We start from the raw sequence: 15,503 nt of genomic DNA, 5'->3' as shown, positions 1-15,503 counted from the left end.
GAGTCATGTGAGAAAGGCTTCTAACAAACATTGGTCTTGTGTTGATCTGAAGTGCAAGGATATATAGTTCTAGAGGGAGATAAGTTATTTCTCAAGATTTCCCAGTAGAAGAAGGTAGTTCGGTTAGATGCAAGTGTAAGTTGATCACATCATTTATTGGATCGTATGACATTTTGGAGAGAGTTGGGCTAGTGGCTTATCGATTATCTTTTCCTCCAGGGTTGTAGCTCATTCACAATGTGTTTCATGTCTCCATGCTCCAAAGATACCGATCTGATTTGTCCCATGTTATTCCCATTGAACAAGTTAATGTAAGGAAAGACTTAACTTATGAGGAATAACCGATCTGAATCCTTTCTAGAGAAGTTAATGAACTGTGAAATAAGAGGATACCATTAAAGGAACCATGGTGTTGAGGAGGCGACATGAGAACTCAGGGAAGATATACAACTTCAGTATCCACATCTCTTATATTCAGGTAAATTTCAAGGATTGAATTTTTTCTTAGGAGAATAGAGTTGTAAAGCCCTGAATACGGGTTAGGAGTTCCAGGTTTATTCAAATGGACTTTAAAATAAAATTCCCTTAGTTTATCAAGCTTTAGACCTAAATGGATTTGACTACGGCCATATATGAGCCCAACAAGATATAAAAAGGGTGTTTTTATTATGGGCTCATGTGGATGGACTAGGGGAGTAATTATCCCAATTTTTGAAAGAAAGGTTGAATCCCCTTAATTGTTTGGTGATATCTCGTCTGAACCATTGCTCCTCTTTTTTATCCATTGCCTGGTCTTTTTCCTCTCTACTTCTTCATCCTTTTTCCTTCCAAGCCAAGCTACAGCTAGGAACTTTAAGAAACTCAAGCCTCATTAGATAATTCCAAGGTAAGTACTAGAACATTCATCTCGTATGCTTCCACTTAAGCCATTTTTGCAAGGTTTGGGTAAGTTAACCATAAATGAGTTTTAGAGGGGTTTATGGAATCTTGAAGTTTAATCCATTTTTGGGAGAGTTTTGAGTTGTAGGATCATTTTAACACCTTCCTAAGTTCTAAAATGAGTTAATAACTCATTTTTTACATGGTTTTGATTAGTGTAAGATCAAGGGAGAACTCAAAGGCTAAAGGCACAGAAAAGTTGGTTCTTGGGTGATTTGAGAACGTTTTTCAATCACCTAGCTTCAAGGTAACATGATTCTAACTTTTCTAGTCTTAGGGGAGTGTTTGGGTAGGATTTTGGGCTCAAAACAGAGCACCTATGTCTATCGGTATCGATATCAGAAAAACAATAACGATGTTGTTCTTCGTGAACGGTAAAAATTGAGGAAGTTATACGGAAATTATCGATACCTCTTCAATAAGTATCGATACTTGGGGTCTAGTATCAATACTTAGAGGATTAGTATCGATACTAGAGTATTTTTGAAAATACAAAAGCCAAATTTAGTATCGATACTCATGGGAGTATCGATACTCCCCATAGGGGTATCGATACCAAAGTATTTTTCAAAACGTCGAATCAAAAAATGGTATCGATACTTAGCTTTGTATCAATACCCAAGGGACCAGTATCGATATTGTGGGCACAATATTGATACCCACGATGATTTTTGGACAATTTTTGGTCATTTGGTTTAGGTGTTCAGGCTTAGGTATTTTGAGTTCATATAAGCTACAAGTATTCAATACAAGTGGAAATAATCAAAATTGTTAATTTATCACATAGAAATCAAGCAAGATAGGACGACATAAGATTGACCTTTGTGTGACACTTGAGAAACGGTTCGAACACCCTGGTTACTCTAGCACTACTACGATCATCCTTTGTTTTAAGTATTCAGATATCGTCTGATGGTACGCATCCAATACACGTAAATTCTGGGTCTTATCTGTATAAATTTCGATGCAAGTAAATTCTAAAATTGTGCCTTATGCTCGACTAGGTTCAAGATGAGAGCTTTAGATGCATGTTGAATTCCGATCCTCACCCGACCTATTATATATCTGAGGTTGACAAAAGGCTTTAAGTATTGATACACGTAAATTTCAACTCTTACACAGAAGCTATCACGATTTAGATAGGCTAGTGTGTGCTCTCTTAGATTCATGTAAATTCCTATGATCAGACTTCTTGGCCTATCTTTTATTTTTATGTACTTATGCATGTTATGAATTTGCACAAATGCATGTTCATGAAACGAATGCATGTATTATTGCATAGTTATTTTTATGGCACTGAGCTTGTGAGCTCAATTTATGGAATGTGTTTTCGTGCACATGTTAGTAAAGGGATTATCGAGGAGTCTATCGCTTCCGTACATTCCAGATCTGCCGTTGCATAGAACGTCTTGAGTCTATTTTAGAGTGAATGTATTTTATGTGGACCTTGTACTTATTCGAGTTATAACTCTGTTTTGATTTCAAACTTATGGGTTGTATTATTTTGTATATATTTGGGAGTCTCCCATATTTTTTAAACTTTAATTTGATTTCTCGTATGAATTGATGAATGACTTTGATAAGCATGATTGTTTTGAAAATAAATTTTTGGGTTGAATATTTTGGTGATTCCGTGTGGCATCATAATCCAAGGATATTTGGGTCAGACTAGATTAGGGTGTTATAAACATGACTGGTTTGAGGTCGAAGTGGGCTACCTGGATATTAAGAGGTATAATCCCAGGGTTTAAATCATCTATGATAAGAGCTAAGTGATCTGGAATAGTTCTCAGTCGATATAATAATCCACATTTCGAAATGTTATAGCATTTAGATATGCAAGATCTTGAACTTGCTAAACTTCATGGTTTGGATTGTTCATGGCTATGTGAGCACATTGAGCTCATTATCTCTGAAGGAATAAATGATCGATCTCCGGCACTGATAGATTATAATTTATTTGAGATTGAAGAAAAAAGGTTTTTAAGTGATATGTTGAAATATGAGTTTTTATTAAGGTTTACATGTATATTTGGCTTGTCAAAAAAGTATATAAGAGATTAGATGCATTGGATGTGATTAAAAACATGTATGAAAAAGTAGTGTGATTATTAGTTTGGAGTGTTCTTTAGAGAATTTGGATGTTATAAGAAGGTAAATAGAGGAAAGTTAGTTGGGTTAAGTAATGTTAAGTTTATGGGTATTGTTGGGGGTAAACGTAAGAGAAATTAGCAAAATATAGGTAAAAATCGAGTTGAAAAATGTAAAATCTAGGTAAGGGTATCGATACTAGAAGAACAGGACCGATGCTATAGGTTTAAATTTAAAGAAATATGATGAATATTATCGATATTGATGCATTTAGTATTGATACTAGTGTAGGTATCGATACTAATAGGAAGGTATCGATACCATGGATTCCAGAATACAGAAATGGTATCGATACTGAAGGTAGTATGGGTACCATAGTATAGAAGTATCAATACCATGGTAGGTGTATCGATACTATTGAGTCTGGAAAATTTAAGATATGACGAATTTTGATAGAAATTGAATATAATAGTACTTTTGAGTATTATTAAAATTATAAATGTTAGAGAGTATTACTAACATTGGTATGGTATGTGTACTTATTGGATGCTTGTGTAGATCATAACCAAGCTCCTCAGACAATCAAGAAAAGGGCAAAGATAATGTTCTCGAGTAGTTGGACATCATTTCAGCATACTGGTGAGGCATATCAGGTGAGTGCATTTATTGTACTAATATGAAAGGAGAAAGGCTCGCGATGAGTCAACCTCGAATGTTTTGTTAAATGTATGTTTTACAGCAAAATTGGTATATTTTCATAATGTGTATGGAAATGATATTATAAATAAGTTTTAGAGTATGTTTTAGAGTATGACCTTTCTCTAAAATGAATGGATGATTGTTGATGTTGTGCAATAATTATCGATGTTGCCAAAATAAATGTCTAAATATGTGAATTTGACTTAAAAACCCATTGTATGTGCATTGATAGGTATAGGTGCATTTCGGCATAAAAGGTACCACTAATAAAAGTTATCGATCCATTTTGATTAATGCATAACGGTACATTTTCGGCATAAAAGGTGCCATCCATTATATTCATAAAAGGTGAATTACCATTTCGATAGACTTCGTGTATGAAAGTTAACGATCGATTTTGCTAAATGCATAATGGTGCATTATCAGCATAAAAGGTGTAACCCATGGTATTCATAAAAGGTGAATGACCATTTCGGTACTTCGGTGTAATGTTTGTACCTTACATTCTTATTTGACATATATTGGGAAAAATAAATGATAATTAGGAAAAATATACAGAAAATAGGTATGTTGGCATACTAAGAATAGTTTCAATGACTATATGAAAGAAATTTGGTCTAAGTGAGATGGTTGTAACTGATTCTTATGAAGTATACGATTTAGTTTGTATTTCAATAGCCATGATATGTATGAATTTCAGTTCTTTATAGTATTATGCCTCACTAAGTAAATAGTTAGCGTGTGTTGATTTCACAAGTAGGTAAGAGCCCAGACTAGCTAAGTAAGGAGTGCAGCTGGGATCATCAATCCAAGGTTCACTCATTTGTAACAATAGGACAATTATGTCTCTTTTGCTAATTAGCTGGCATATATTTGAACTTTTAAAAATGCTCTGAAGTGTACTAAAGTTGTAATCTTTGTAATATGTTATAAAGAATGTTTTATTATTATATTAAAATGTTTTGTTTTATCGTCAATACAAAATTTTATGGGTTTTATCAAATAATTAATTTTTTTTAAAAGTCATGTGACACCTGTGACTTGTGTACGAAAACATATACATGAAATGGGTGTTAAATTTATTGGTATCAAGGCCAGGTTTAACTGATTCTCTATCGAAACCGGGTTTACTTGACTTTAAAAAGGGTTGCATGCCACTAAGATTATCAAGTTTAATGATATTGTGTAATTAGAGTGTGATTGATGTCACTCCTTACTAAATTTAGTGTTATTATTATGTATATCATAGTAGATGTCGGATTCTTTGAACTCACGAAGAGCAGTCGAACGAGAAAATAGAGAAAGATCGAGTAGAAAAAGTTATAAGGCGAATAGCAAGCATCCAATTCCATCCCAGAATGCTAGCACATTGACACATTAGTGTATGCCCATGCCAGAGTTTGGAGCTTTTATACAAGCTCTCGATGTCATCTTGACACAGTTCCAACCTCCTTCACCTCCCCATGCTCCTCCAGAAACGATGGTGTTAATTTCGAAAGAGATTAAGAGTTTATGAGCTCTTGAGTTTCGGGGAGAAGAGGATAAAGGTCCTATGGAGGCTGACTTATGGCTAAATGATGTTATGAAAATGCTTGAAAGTCTTCACTGCTCGGATTCTGAAAAGATAGGTGGACTTGTATCTTTATTTCGGGGATCAGATCGAGTATGGTGGTAAAAAACCACGGTGTATGCACCACCGGAGCAAGTGACCTGGCAATTCTTCCAGGAGGAATTTAAGAACAAATATGTTGGTGAGAAGTTTAGACAGACGATGTTGCTAAAGTTTCTTAATTTGAAACAAGGTGATCAAGTAGTACATGAGAACAAAGCTGAATACAACAAGTTGAGTCATTTTACTATTAAGGTAGTTCCCAATGACAAGAGACTCGGGAAGTAGCTGGGATTTACAACATTAAGACTAATAAAGATCGGGATGACCATGAGATCTTAATAGGTACATTCCATCTTTTTGATGAACTTGTGTGTGTTTTGGTTGACCCTGGTTTTATACACTCATACATTAGTAAAAAGTTTGTTAGAACTAGAGGAATTCCTTTATAACCAATTTTTAGTGAGAAGATAGCGGTAAACCCAATGTGTCATAGTACGAGAGTATCACGGGTTTGTAGAAAATGCTCAATAAAGATTCAATGGATTGTGTTCCCGAAAAACTTGATGGAGTTACCCTTCGAGGAGTTTGAAATCATTTTGGGCATGGAATGGTTATCTCCACATCATGGATGGATTCATTGTCATAGGAAACGCTTATTTTTTAAGGATGCAGAAGGCTCAGAAATAGTAGTGATCGGCGAAAAAGCGAGATCACCATCCGATGTGATATAAACCATGACTGCAAAGAAAATGATGTCAAAAGGGTGTATAGCTTTTCTAGCTAATATGATAGACACTCGAGTATCGAAAGTAAGGTTAGATGATATTCCAACGGTTAGGGAGTTTCAAGATGTTTTTTTGGAAGAGTTATCAGGATTACCTCCAGACAGCGAGGTGGAATTTCATATTAAGGTTTACCCGGGTTCCGAACTTATTTCTATGGCTCCATATCAAATGGATCCAACGGAGTTAAGAGAATTAAAGGCCCAATTACAGGATTTACTTGATAAGGGATTTGTCAGACCCACTGTTTCTCCTTGGGGAGCACCTGTGCTTTTTGTGAAAAAGAAGGACGGGTCTATACGATTATGCATCGACTACCGTCAAATTAAAAAAAATTAACCATAAAGAATAAGTATCTTCATCCTAGGATTGATGATTTATTTGATAAATTGAAAGGTGCAACAGTGTTCTCTAAGATAGACCTGAGTTCAGGATACCACCAATTAAAGATCAAAGAGGATAATATTTCAAAAACAAATTTTCAGTCTCGGTATGGACACTAAGAATTTATGGTGATACCATTTGGTATGAAAAATGCTCGTACAACATTTATGGACTTGATGAATCGAGTATTCCAACCTTACTTGTATCAATTCGTGGTGGTATTTATAGATGATATTTTGGTATATTCCGAGTCAAGGGAGGAACATGATGCTCATCTTCGAGCAGTTCTTCAAATACTTCGAGAAAAAAAGCTATATGCCAAATTATCCAAGTGTGAATTTTTGTTAGCTGAGATTGCTTTCATTGGTCATATAGTCTCCGCAAAAGGCATAAGAGTATATTCTAAAAAGATTCAAGCGATAGTGGATTAGCAACCTCCAAAGAATATTTTGGAAGTTCAGAGTTTTTTGGGGCTTACTGGTTATTATAGACGTTCATGAAGAACTTCTCAATGTTAGCTTTGTCGCTAAATAAGTTGTTACGAAATGATGTGCCTTTTGCATGGTCGGAGAAATGTCAATAAAGTTTTGAAATGCTAAGAGAATTGTAACAGAAGCCCCAGTGCTTATACAACCTAAGTCGGGTAAAGACTATGTAGTCTTTAGTGATGCGTCTCATAATGGGTTAGGATCTGTACTTATGCAAGATGAAAAAGTCATGGCTTATGCCTCAAGACAGTTCAAAACTCATGAGAGAAATTACCCGACACATGACTTGGAATTGGCAGCACTTGTGTTTGCTTTAAAAATTTTGCGTCATTATATGTACGGTGAGCGATGCCATATTTATACAAATCACAAGAGTCTAAAGTACTTGCTGACTCAAAAATAACTGAACTTGAGACAGATAAAATGGATTAAGCTTTTAAAAGATTATAATTTGATCATCGATTATCATCCTAGAAAGGCTAATGTTGTAGCGGATGCACTTAGTCGAAAGACTTTTCCCGCTCTACGGGATTTGGATGCGCGTATGTCTTTAGAGGAAGATGGTGCCTTGATTGATGAACTTAAGTTAAAGATAATGCTTTTGGATCAGGTAAAAGACCTATAAAATCAAGATGAAAAATGCTTGCTAAGAATTGCACAAGTAGAAAAGAAGAGGCCAAAGATTTTGAAATGAGGGTTGATGGATGTTTATATTATTGAGGAAGATTTTGTATTCCTGATAATGATAAACGGAATAAAGATATTCTTTCTGAGGCATATTATAGTCCTTTAACTATGCATCCAGGCAGGAATAAAATGTATCAAGATATGAATAGTCATTTTTGGTGGCCTGACATGAAAAGAGCTGTATCAGAGTTTGTTGTGATATGCCTAACATGTCAGCAAGTAAAAGATGAACATCAAGTTCCATCCGAATTACTTCAACCGATATCCATTCTTGAGTGGAAGTGGGAACAAGTTACAATAGATTTTGTTTCGGGGCTACCTTTGTCACCAAGTTTGATATGGGTAATTGTGGACAGATTTACCAAGACAACTCACATTATTCCAGTTCGGGTAGATTACTCGATGGATAAATATGTGGAATTGTATGTAAAGGAAATAGTTAGGTTGCATGGAGTGCCTATGTCAATAGTGTCCGATCGAGACCCAAGGTTTACTTCAAGAATCTGGAAGTCCTTGCATGAGACATTGGGTACTCGATTGAATTTCAGGACAGTTTTCTATCCACAAACAGATAGGCAGTTAGAACGAACTATTCAAGTATTGGAGGATATGTTAAGGGCATATGCAATTGATTTCAAATGATCATGGGATAGGTATTTGCCTTTAGCGGAATTTTCTTACAATAACAGTTGCCAATCGAGTATTAAGATGGCCCCGTACGAAGCCTTATATGGGAGAAAATGCATAATACCTTTAAATTTGTTTGAATTAAAAGATAGAGTTATGGTTGACCCAGATTTGATGAAAGAGATGGAGGAAAATGTGAAAACTATCTAAGATAATATGAAGATAGCTTCTAATCGACAGAAATCTTATGTTGATTTGAAAAAAAATTGAATTTCAAGTGGGAGATAAGGTATTTCTGAAAATGTCGCCTTGGAAGAAAGTATTGTGATTTGGGCGCAAAGGAAAGCTGAGTCTAAGATTCTTAGGCCTTATGAGATTTTGAAAAGGGTCGGACCATTATCTTATCAATTAGGTTTTCCTCCTGATTTGGACAAGATCCACAATGTCTTTAACGTGTTGATGCTCGGAAGGTACCGATCATATTCATCCCATATTATCACACCAGAGGAAATAGAGATCCGACCATATCTTACTTATTAGGAAGAATCAATGCGGATCTTAGGTAGAGAAAATAAGGAACTGTGTAACAAGAAAATTCCTTTAGTTAAAGTGCTTTGGAAAAACCATAAAGTAGAAGAAGAAGCTAATTGGTAAAAAGAGGAGGACATGATGAAGCAATTTCCACACCTATTCGTATGAAGTACTTCTTTAAATTCGAGGATGAATTTTCTTAAGGGGGAGAATTGTAATACCCCGAATATCGGGTCAGCGACTATATTGAAAAGATTTAAAAGTTAGGAATTAAATTGAATAAATGGTAAAGTATAAGAAATTATTTAGAAAATTGTGTTTAAGGCCAATTAGTAAGAATGGAATAATGAAAGGGTATTTTGGTCCTTTAGAAGGAAATGTATTTAAAATTATTTTAAATAGGGTATTTAAGAAGAGGAAAAAGGGGGAACTTGAAAAACAAGTTAAGTCATCTTCTATTCTCTTTCTTCCTGTGTTCCCGTGCTCTCATCCAGAACAAAAGGTATGGCTTTATCTAGCTAGTTTTTTCTTTCGTTTTTGGTTTGTTCTTGAAAACTTAAGTGTTGTGGAAGCTTGAGGAATGATTAAAAATAAGAGATGGATGATTTATTTGAGATTGAAGAAAATAAGGTTTTAAGTGATATGTTGAAATATGAGTTTTTATTGAGGTTTACATGTATATTTGACTTGTCAAAGAAGTATATAAGAGATTAGAAGCATTGGATGTGATTAAAAACATGTATGAAAAAGTAGTGTGATTCTTAGTTTGGAGTGTTCTTTAGAGAATTTGGATGTTATAAGCTAAATGGAGGAAAGTTAGTTGGGTTAAGTGATGTTAAGTTTAAGGGTATTGTTGGAGGTAAAAATAAGGGAAAATAACGAAATTTGGGTAAAAATCAAGCTTAAAAATGGAAAATCTTGGTAAGCGTAACAGTACTGGAAGAACAATATTGATACTATAGGTTTAAATTTCAAGAAATACGATGAACAATATCGATATTAATGCAATTAGTATCGATACTATTGTGGGTATCGATACTAATAGGAAGGTATAGATAGCATGGATTCCAGAATGCATAAATGGTAACGATACTGAAGGTAGTATCGATACCATAGCATAGAAGTATCAATATCATGGTAGGGGTATCGATACTATTGAGTATGGAAAATTGAAGATAGGAAAAAAATTTATCGAAATTGAATATAATAGTACTTTTGAGTATTATTAAAAGTATAAATGTTAGAGAGTATACTAACATTGGTATGGTATGTGTACTTATTGGATGCTTGTGTAGGTCATAACCAAGCTCCTGAATCAAACAAAAAAATGGCAAAGATAAAGTTATCGAGTAGTTGGACATCATTTCAGCATACTAGTGAGGCATATCAAGTGAGTGCATTTATTGTACTTATATGAAAGAAGGAGGACTCGTGATGAGTCAACCTCGAATGTTTTGTTAAATGTATGTTTTATAGCAAAATTGGTATATTTGAATATTGTGAATGGAAAAGATATTATAAATAAGTTTTAGAGTATGAACTGCTCTAAAATGATGGATGAATGTTGATGTTGTGCAATGGTTATCGATGTTGCCAAAATAAATGTCTAAATCTGTGAATTTGACTTAAAAGCCCATTGTATGTTCATTGAGAGGTATAGGTGCATTCCGGCATAAAAGGTGTCATCGATGATATTCATAAAGGGTGAATTACCATTTCAACATACTTCATGTATGAAAGTTATCGATCGATTTTTTAAATGCATAATGTTGCATTATAGGCATAAAAGGTGCCACCCATGGTATTCATAAAAGGTGAATGATCATTTTGGAACTTCGGTGCAATACATGTACCTTACATTCTCATTTGACATACATAGGGCAAAATAAAAGATAATTGTGAAAAATATACAGAAAAATAAGTATGTTGGGCATACTAAGAATATTTTCAATGACTATATGAAATAAATTTGATCTAACTGAGATGGTTGTAACTGATTCTTATGAAGTATACGATTTAGTTTGTATTTAAATAGACATGATATACTTATGTATGAATTTCCATTCTTTATAGAATTATGCCTCACTAAGTAAATACTTAGTGTGTGTTGATTTCACATGTAGGTAAAAGCCAAGACTAGCTGAGTAAGGAGTGTAGCTGTGATCATCAATCCAATGTTGACCCATCAGTAACAGTAAGACAATTATGTCTCTTTTGATAATTAACTGGGATGTATTTGAACTTATAAAAATGCTCTAAAATTTATTAAAGTTGTAATCTTTGTAATATGTTACAAAGAATGTTTATTATTATATTAAAATATTTTGTTTTATCGTCGAAACAAATTTTTATGGGTTTTATCAAATAAGTAAAATGTTTTTAAAAGTCATGTGACACCCGTGACTTGTGTATGAAAATGTATACGTGAAATGGGTGTTACAAGCTGAGTTAGAAGTGAGTTACCTTGTGATTCTAAGCTATTGAAAGTGTCAAAGGCTCAACCAAGAACAAGCTTTTCCTTCCTCTAGCTTTGGAGCTTTCTCCAAATTCTCTCACCAAGAAAGAAATCAAAGAAAGTGTTACTAACTGAATTCAGAGGCCAAAAATGGTTTAAGAACACTTCCCAAGGCTAAAACTTTCTAAAAAATAGATTAAATCTTCAAGGTTCCATAAACCCCCACAAATCATGTTTTTGAAAACCATGGCCAAGACTTGATCTTGTGCTCTCCAATAGAGCTTTAAAGGTGTTGATTTTGATTCTTATACTTAGGTTGTTGAACTAGGGTTGCAAGCTTAACAGACTATCACCATTAACTTGCCTATCTTAAAGGAGAAAGAATAGAGAAGGTGAAGGCTTGGGGTGAAGAAGATGACAAGAGGAGTGGGCAAAAGAGAAGAAATTCAGATGTGATATCACCAATCCTTAATGGTTTTCAGCTTTAATTTTGAACAATGGTATAATTACTTCATTGGTCCTCTTGATTTTGGCCACAAACTAAAAAAGACATTTTTCTCATTCATTGGACCAAGCCAAGCCGAAACCAAGTATCTTTTGGACCAAGATTGCCTACAATGTTAATGGATTTATTTTACGACCCACTCGGGATAACCCGAAACTACTAACCCATGATTTGGGGTGTTACACATTGTATCAATCTTGGTTTGGTATTATTTTCAAATAAGTAATTCAATGTTGAATGATTTGTACAAACAATCACCTTTGTTCCAGCAAGATAATATCTAAATTTATCAAAGTCGAAAACTACAATAAAAAACTCCTACTAATTTGTTGTGTAATTTATTTGGGCTTCATTTTAGTTTTGCTTACCTAGTGAATAACATGAAAGATTTTATTCTTCCATTGTCCCTACATTGCACCAATATCTTGGTCACTTGCATCATGAAATAATTAAAATGGAAAATTCCAGTCAAGTGCAACAACAATGGGTGTATTAACCTATTTTATCTTCATTATTTTAAAGGAAGCAAGGGCTTCATCATCAAATATAAATTTCTTGTTTTGATCTAGTAATGAACAAAGCAGTCTAGCAATCTTCGAGAAGTTTTTGATAAAGCATTGATAAAAATCGACAGACCTAAGAAATTCATTATTCCTTTGACATTGGTGGGAGGTGATAACTTGTCAATGACCTCAACTTTGGCTTTGTCTGCCTCAATACCATAGTGCTAGATACAATGTTCCAGCAATATTTCTTCAGTCACCATAAAGTGACATTTCTTCAAATTGAGTACTAGATTGGTATCTTCGCATCGCTTCAATATTGTAGCTAGATTATCGAGACACTGATCAAAGTATTAAAAATAGAAAAATACTCATAAATATCTCAAGGAAGTCTGCAACCATGTCTGATGATATGACCATCACATAACATTAAAACGTTGATTACACAAACCAAAAGACATTATTCTAAAGGTGAATGTACCATAAGAACAAGTGAACATGGTTTTCTCTCGATCTTCAATTGTAATTACTATTTGATTGTAGCCATTATAACCATCAAGGAAATGACATAATGTTTTTCTAGCAAGTCTATCCAGCATTTGATCAATGAATGACAATGGAAAATGAGTCTTCCTTGTTGCTTTGTTCAACTTCCTATAGTCCATAAAAATGCATCATCCAATCATTGTGCGATTAGGAACTTAATCATTTTTCTCATTACTTACAATAGTAATGGCACCCTTCTTTGGCACGCATTGCACTAGACTCACCGAATTACTGTAAAATATTGGATAGACGATTCCAACATCTGGACATTTGATGATTTTTTTCCTAACAACCTATTTCACAATAACGTTGAGTTTTCTTTGTTGCTCAACAAAATTGTTGTTTGAGTTCTCTTGTAATATATTTTGCACACAAAAGGCTAGACTAATACCCATTATGTCAACAATACTCCAACCAACTACTCTCTTATGATGCTTCAAAACATTGAACAATTTTTCTTCAAGTGATGCGCTGAGCTTTGCTACAAAAATAACATGAAATGTCTCATTATCCCCTAGAAATGTGTACTTTAAATGATCAGGAAGAGATTTTAATTCAAGGGTGGGATTTCTTCAATTGAAAGATGAGGAACTTTGATCACTTTACTCGAAAGGTCCAGTGGCTTAAAGTGTTGCACATACTTTCCTTCGACCTCATCAATTTCATCATGTTCCTTGTATTTTTCTATTGTTACAACTACAAAATGCATTAATTTTGTTACATTCATCCATATATTCTTGTACAATTGCATTAATGATGTCAATAGAATGACATTTAGTATTATCATCTTCATACATAATAGTATTTTAAAACATTAAAGGTATGTGTTTGTCATTAAGACACATAATAAGTTCTCCATTTTCAACATCGATTAAGGCTCTACCTGTAGTAAGAAATGCTTGACCAAGTATAATTGGCACATTCTTGTCAACTACATAGTCCAAAATAATGAAATTGGTGGGAAAGATGAATTTATACACTTGAACTAGCATGTTATTTACTATTCCCTCAGGATGTACTGTAGAGCAAAATCCATTATTTCTTGTGTTTATTATGGCGACAATCATAATTTTGAAGAATATCCACAAAACCCCGAGTCTATGTATTTTGTGAGGAATTAGAATAGGAATTATAATACCAACACATATGGGAAAACCTACAATCACAGCTTCTGAAACCATCCTAACTTATATTGGAGAATTTAGAATGTAGCCAACACCAATGTGGCATTGCAATCCAATTTTAGAAATACACTACAACACTATTAGCTGTACTAACAATATGTACAATAGTAATTGATGCTGCCACATTAGTCACTTCATCAAGCACTATAGCTACAACAACACAACAATCAGCAAAATTATCAAGGGAAAGCTTCCAATCAAGCTTCAACATCTACGTCCTTTGAGTCTACTAAAGGAATATATCTCAAGAAATAAAACTATGATCCAAATTCATTCAACATTGTAAAGGTAATTGGAGAATCAAGTTGGACAACATTGTTAAGGGCATTGGAGAATAAAGTTAGGGGAAATCTTTAAGTGACACTGAAGTTCCTAAAGCGTATGAAAATTCTCAATGCAACGAGCATTGTAAGGCCATTACAATAATAAATGAACTTCATCTTAGAAAGCTGATTGAGAACAAAAGGAAAAAACATAAGAGGCCTCAACTATAATTAAAAGGTAATAAATTAGAAGAAGTGATTGAGGAACCCATCAATGATGTCATGACAAAGGATGTTGGATAGAGCATCAATTCTTAAACATTATCTCCAATGATGCCAACAACACTACCACTTGTGATGTTTCCACAAGTTTCTTTGCAATCAAAACTAGGACGTCCACTTATATTTCCTCAATGATTTAAAAACACCAAAGATGATCAACAATTTCATAGTTTCACTAATAAGATTAAGAAATTGATAATCAATATTCTGTTGATTGATGTATTGGAGGAAAATCAATTTTACCTCATACATACCTCCAAGATTTAGCATCTTCTTTATCATTCAAACAATGTTGTCACTTGTGTGGTCAATGTGTTTAGCACATCACCATCTATTACAGCAACAATACGTTTCCCTAACATAATCCTCGTGTTGGGATATTGGTAATTATTTTTGGAAATTTTTCCAAGATTTATTAAGCTTCATTGTACAATTTATCTAAAAATGCTCTGTTGGTATAAGCATCTACAATCATCCCTGTTTGCATGTTAAGACTACTGTAGAACATCTTCGTTTTCATCTAATGCTAGAAACCATGCATCGAACATTTGCACAACACCTTAAATTGCTCCCATATTTTAAAAAGGTTTCCATCCTCCATTTGCTTGAAAGATGTGAGATCATTCCTGAATTTAGCATTCATATTGGGAGGATTAAATCGCAGCAAGAACTTTGAGGCAAGTTCATTCCATGATGCTAGCTCTAAGTGGCAAGGAGTTAAGTCATGCCTTGTCTTTGTCGGGAATAGAGAAAGGAAATAATTTTAGCTTCAAAGCTTCATCTGGCATTTCTTGCTGAGCAAAGGAATCACATACTTTCGAAAATGCTCGTATGCATCCCACTGTACTGCCCCACTGAATGTATCATTTGGAACATCATTGGCTTTAACTTGAAATGGGCAACATAGATAGTAGGTCACACAATG

The 15,503-nt window shown here is 34.1% G+C and overlaps 1 non-coding gene across 1 annotated transcript; it reads left to right on the top strand.

The window, feature by feature from the left end:
- Nucleotides 1-15,108: 15,108 nt before the first annotated feature.
- Nucleotides 15,109-15,212, top strand: LOC120143695. The gene has a single exon (XR_005517969.1). It is a non-coding gene; the product is annotated as a small nucleolar RNA R71 (small nucleolar RNA).
- Nucleotides 15,213-15,503: the final 291 nt, after the last annotated feature.

This window comes from Hibiscus syriacus, unplaced genomic scaffold (assembly GCF_006381635.1).
Source record: "Hibiscus syriacus cultivar Baekdansim isolate YM2019G1 unplaced genomic scaffold, ASM638163v2 tig00002237_pilon, whole genome shotgun sequence".
Classification (NCBI taxonomy): Eukaryota; Viridiplantae; Streptophyta; class Magnoliopsida; order Malvales; family Malvaceae; genus Hibiscus; species Hibiscus syriacus.
Note: the sequence above shows the minus strand (reverse complement) of the source record. Positions and strands in the feature narration are given on the sequence as shown.